Raw genomic sequence first — 6,239 nt, forward strand, 5'->3', positions numbered from 1 at the left:
GTGCGTCAGGGTGGGTGGCCTGTGGAATCCAGTGTACCTCGCCTAAAGAGATTTAACAAAGGATAAGTTCTTTCCATAAATCTCCTTTTCTGCAGCTGGGTACACTAGTATTCCACAGGGAATAACATCGGGGATGTCCTAAAGCAGTTCCTCATGGGTGGGGATGCAGTGTAGCGGGCACAAGAAACCCGCGTCCAAAGGGAGCATCCAGGGAGGCGGAAGTATCAAAGGCATAGAACCTAATGAACGTGTTCACTTAGGACCACGTAGCCGCCTTGCACAATTCTTCGAGGCAGGCGCCACGGCAGGCCGCCCAAGAAGGTCCAACAGCACGAGTAGAATGGGCCTTGATAGTTGCAGGAGCTGGAAGACCAGCCTGTACATAAGCTTGTGCAATCACCATTCTAATCCATCTGGCCAAGTTCTGCTTATTAGCAGGCCAGCCACGTTTCTGAAAACCAAAAAGAACAAATAGAGAATCCGATCTCCTAAGGGAAGCGGTTCTCTTCACGTAGATACGGAGAGCCCGTACCACATCCAAATACCGCTCTTTGGAGGACAAATCAGGAGAGATAAAGGCCGGAACCACAATCTCTTGGCTAAGGTGGAAAGATGACACTACCTTAGGTAAATAACCAGGGCGAGTTCTAAGAACCGCACGGTCACAGTGAAAAATCAGAAAGTGTGACCGACATGACAAGGCACCCAAGTCCAAAACCCGTCTAGCAGAGGCAATAGCCAGCAAAAACAAGACCTTAAGCGTAAGCCACTTAAGGTCCACAGACTCAAGAGGTTCAAACGTCAGCCTCATGCAGGGCATCTAGAACAACAGACAAATCCCAAGGAGCCACCGAAGGGACATAGGGAGGTTGAATCCTTAGAACACCCTGAGTGAAAGTATGAACGTCATTCAGAGACGCAATTTTTCTCTGAATCCATATCGACAAGAATGAAATATAAACCTTGAGGGAGGCCAGACGAAGGCCTAAGTCCAGGCCCTGTTGCAGGAATGCCAAAAGTTTTGCAGTACTGAACTTGTATGCATCATAATTCTTAGCCGCAGACCAGGTGAAGTAATTATTCCAGACTCTATAATAAATCTGAGCCGAAGCTGGTTTACAGGCTTTCAACATCGTTTGAATGGCCGCCTCATAAAAAACTTTGGCACTCAGGACGGAAGCTTCAAGAGCCACGCTGTCAAAGCCAGACGGGCCAAATCCTGGTAGACACAGGGGCCCTGAACTAGGAGGTCTGGGCATTGTGGAAGTAGAAGAGGATGCTCTATCGAGAGACCCTGTAGGTCTGAGAAGCAATGTACTCTGGGACATGCTGGAGCGAGTAGAAGTAGGATTCCTCCTTCTTGCTTGAACTTCCTTATTACCCTGGGCAGGAGTGACACTGGAGGGAACACGTACGGCTGCCAAAAGTTCCATGGAATTGCCAGTGTGTCCACGAACGCTGCTTGATGATCCCTTATTCTTGCTCCGAAGACCGTAACCTTGTCATTGTGTCGAGACGCAATCAGGTCTACATCTGGTAGACCCCACTTGTCTACTAGGAGTTGAAATACTTCAGGATGAAGGCTCCACTCTCTGGCGTGTATGTCCTGACGACTGAGGAAGTCCGCTTTCCAGTTGAGGACCCCCAGAATGAACACTGCCGATATGGCTGGCAGATGGCGTTCCGCCCAGTGAAGGATCTTTGACACTTCCAACATTGCCATGCGGCTTCGAGTGCTGCCTTGATGGTTTATGTACGCCACCGTGGTAGCATTGTCCAATTGTACTTGAAAAGGCCTGTTCTGTACCGGAGTCAGGGCAAGTTTCAGAGCATTGAACACTGCCCGCAACTCCAGAATATTTATCGGGAGGAGAGATTCCTCCCTGGTCCACCGACCCTGAAGAGAATGTAGTTCCAACACTGCACCCCAACCCCGCAGACTGGCATCCGTCGTCAGAAGGACCCAGTTGGAGATCCAGAAGGGACGACCCCTGCTCAATTGTTGGTCCTGCAGCCACCAGGTCAGTGACAGACGAACCTCTGGAGTCAAGAATATCATGTGAGATCTGATCCGGTGAGGCAGGCCGTCCCACTTGGCAAGGATTAGCTTCTGCAGAGGGCGAGAGTGAAACTGAGCATACTCCACCATGTCCAAAGCCGACACCATGAGGCCTAGTACTTGCATCGCCGAGTGTATCGACACTCATGGGCGAGAAAGGAAGTATTGTATACTGTCCTGACGCTTCAGGACCTTCTCCTGAGACCAGAACAACCGTTGGTTGAGTGTGTCCAACAATGCCCCCAGGTGCACCATGCTCTGAGCAGGGACCAGGGAGGATTTCTTCCAGTTGATGAGCCACCCGTGGGCTTGCAGAAATTGGACCGTCAGTTCCAGATGACGGAGGAGAACCTCTGGGGAGTTTCCCAGGATAAACAAATCGTCCAGACCTGGTGGGATCCTGATACCCTAACGGCGCAGTCATAACCGCCATGACCTTGTTGAAGATTTGCGGAGCCGTGGTCAGGCAAAAAGGTAAGGCCTGGAATTGATAATGTAGGTTGCCAATAGCCAACTGCAGGTTTTGTTGATGCGATATGGCAATAGGTATATGTAGGTAAGTTTCCTGTGTGTCCATAGATACCAGTGATCGCAAAAACGCGCTATGCCACGTTTTTTACCCGTTTTTGAAGACATGGGACTCCAGTTTACAAAGTGGGAGGGTCCCCGGGGACATGCTCCTCATTAGCCAATCCCTAAGGGGGATTTGTTTAACTGACAAGCTGGCCTCGGGCTGAATGATATAAAGAGGACGTGGAGCCAGTTTCCCCTCCTCTTTGGCGCCTGGCTGCTTGCGGAGGCCGGGTGACTCTGTGTCGGTGAGTGAAGAGTAGTGCAGGATGGGTTACGGGGGGGGGGGGGGACTCTGAGAGTTGCTGGCAATGTGCAGGGATCGGCGTCCTCCGTGATCTAGTGGGTAAAGCTGGGCTTTGTGACTGGGGCTTCCCGCGGTGCCGTCTGAGGCGGTGGCCGCGCTGCTGCTCTTGCTTTGAGGTGTTCAACCCCTCGAAGCAAGAGCGGCAGCGCGGCCACTGCCTCAGACGGCACCACGGGAAGCCCCAGTCACAAAGCCCAGCTTTACCCACTAGATCACGGAGGACGCCGATCCCTGCACGTGTGGTGCGTTCCCTGTCTCCCTCCCTGTGTCCGATACGGCCCGGGGGGGGCAGGAGGATGACGCCGGTGATTACTGCAGTGTGCTTCAGTGCTCGTACCTGGTGCAGTGTGCCTCAGTGCTCTTACCTGGTGCAGTGTGCCTCAGTGCTCTCCTCAGACATCTCCACCTTACAGTTGTTTTTCTACAACGTCACGGATGGCACATAAATTGAAAGAAGTACTCCCTTACTCTGTTGCAGTGGATGTTACACCTGGGAGCACTTCTGGACTCTCAAAGTCCACAGCTTTTCCTCTCACTAGAAAATATTTTGAATTTACGGAACAAAATAAGCCAGTTCCATCCCTGTCCTCAAGTATCCCTTCATTCTACATTGCAAATTTTCTGTCTGATGGTGTCAACATTTGACATGGTTGAATTCGCTCAGTTTCATTCTCACTCTCTGCAGTGTCTAATTCTTTCCAGTCGGAATGGTCAAGCTCATCGCATCATGTCACAAATGATAACTCTGACTGGAGGTTCGACTTTCACTAACTTAGTGGCTCGACAACCAGCAACTGAATAGGGGATGACCCTTCTGTATCCCCGACTTGGTACTACTAGCGACAGATGCCAGCCTTCACGGCTGGGGAGCGGTAACTGAACAGCACTCACTTCAAGACGATGGAGTCTGGCAGAGTCTCAATTACCGATGTGTTGAAATTGAGAGCAGTGTTCAATGCGTTGACTCTAGGCTGCACTGTTCTTCTGGGCAGACCTGTTGTGGTTCAGTCCGACAATGCCACAATAGTGGCATATATAACTCATCAGGGCAGCACTCGCAGCAAGATGGCAATGCAAGAATGGCTAAGAATCTCCGATGGGTCGAACGTCATCTACCAGCCATATCGGCGGTGTTCATTCCGGGCGTGCTCAACTGGGAAGCGGACTTCTTCAATCATCAGGATGTTCATGCCGTTGAATGGACTCTTTACCCAGAGTCTTCCAACTCCTGGTAGACAGAAGGGTCCTACCAGACGTGGATCTTATGGCATCACACCACAACCACAAGGTTCAGGTATTTGAATCCCGGACCAGGGATCATCAGGCAGCCTTCGGAGATGCCTTGTCAGTACAGTGGACATTTCATTTACCATACATCTTTCCTCCGGTGTCTCTTATACCTCGGATCCTTCGGAAGTTCAAACGAGAAGGAGGAAACCTCATTCTGATAGCCCCTGCATGCCCCAGGCGGTGTTGGTTCTCCGATCTCCAGGGACTCTCTGTAGGGTAACACCTTTTAACTTCCTCAACGACATGACCTTCTATCTCAGGACTCATGACTCCATCCGGGCCTGGCCCATCTGCCTTTGAAGATGTGGCTCTGAATCATCAATCCTAAGAACAAAAGGATTTTTAGATGCTGTAATTCAAAGTATGCTTCAGGCACGGAAACCTGCCTCAACATGAATATATTATAGATTCTGGCATGCTTACTTCACATGGTGCGCTGCCAAGAGTTATGATGCAAATATTTTTTTAAAAAGCAAGAATACTTGCTTTTCTGCAAAGAGGTTTGGATTTAGGCTTACGACTTGCCTCTTTCAAGGTGCACATTTCTGCATTGTCTAATTGGCTCCAACGCAGAATTGCCTCAATTGCTGATGTACACACTTTCCTTCATGGTGTCATCCACATACAACCTCCTTATGTCCATTCAGTGGCACCATGGGATCTGTCTGTTGTGTTAAATGCTGTTCAAGAGCCTCCTTTTGAACATTTGGAGTCAACTGATCTCAAATTGCTGACAACTAAAGTGTTCTTTTTACTCTCTATTGCTTCGGCCAGAAGGGTGTTGGACTTAGGAGCCCTTTCCTGTCATCCTCCCTTCCTGATTTTTCATCCAGACAGGGAAGGCCTCCAGACTAGGCCTGGTTACCGCCCTAAAGTGGTTTCTTCATACCACCTTAATCAGGAGATTGTGATTCCAGCCTTTGTCTCACCGGATTTATGTACAAAAGTACGTTCTTTCGATGTGGTTTGTGCTCGCGTATATATGTAGACCGTACTAGCTCCATCAGACGGTCTGTTGCCCTGTTCATTCTTTTTGGATTTCACAAGCGTGGCTGATCTCATAACAAGCAGACGCTGGCCAGAAAGAGTAGAATGGTCATTGCACATAAGTCTACCATAATTCTCCTTTTCTCCATACATACAGATGCTACATCTCAGCAAAAGTTGCGCTTTGTTAGATGTGCCTTAGATGGACATTTGCCCCATTTGCAATGAATGGGGAAGCTAAATATGCAGCATGGCGCAGCTAGGTGCGGGTGCACCTAGCCGTGCCAAGAGTGTACATCTGCTGCAGATGTACCACAATGAACATGGATATATATAGAAGGAGAGTATAGGCCCTTTAAAAAAAGAAGGAGAGTATAGGCCCTTTAAAAGACAAGTTGGGAGTCTTAAGCAAAAATGATAATGACATAGCGGACACACTAAATGAGTTTTTTTCAACAGTATTCACTCGAGAGGACCCAATTCAGGGACTAACACACAATCTCAATAATGAGAATATCACACTGATAGGTACTTATTTAAGCGAGGAAGTAGTCTGTGACCGATTAAAACATTTAAAGATTAATAAATCATCCAAGGGTTCTAATGGAGCTTCACTCTGAACTGGCAAAACCGCTATCTTTGATCTTTAAGGATTCAGTTATATCAGGTATGGTTCCCAAAGACTGGTGTATAGCGGAAGTAGTGCCTATATTCAAAAAGGGAAGTAAAGCTGAACCAGGTAATTATAGACCAGTTAGTCTTACATCTATAGTGGGGAAAGTATTGGAAGGTATTCTAAGAGATAGTATTCAGAAGTTCCTTGAAACCAATAAGGTCATTAAAAGGAATCAACATGGGTTTATGAAGGACAGATCCTGTCAAACCAACTTACTTGGCTTTTATGAAACAGTAAGCGCAAACCTAGATCAGGGTAAAGACGTGGATGTAATCTTTTTAGACTTTGCCAAAGTGTTCGATACTGTACCACACATGAGACTTATCTACAAGCTACAAGAATCAGGGCTA

This window comes from Pseudophryne corroboree, chromosome 6 (assembly GCF_028390025.1).
Source record: "Pseudophryne corroboree isolate aPseCor3 chromosome 6, aPseCor3.hap2, whole genome shotgun sequence".
NCBI classification, from domain to species: Eukaryota; Metazoa; Chordata; class Amphibia; order Anura; family Myobatrachidae; genus Pseudophryne; species Pseudophryne corroboree.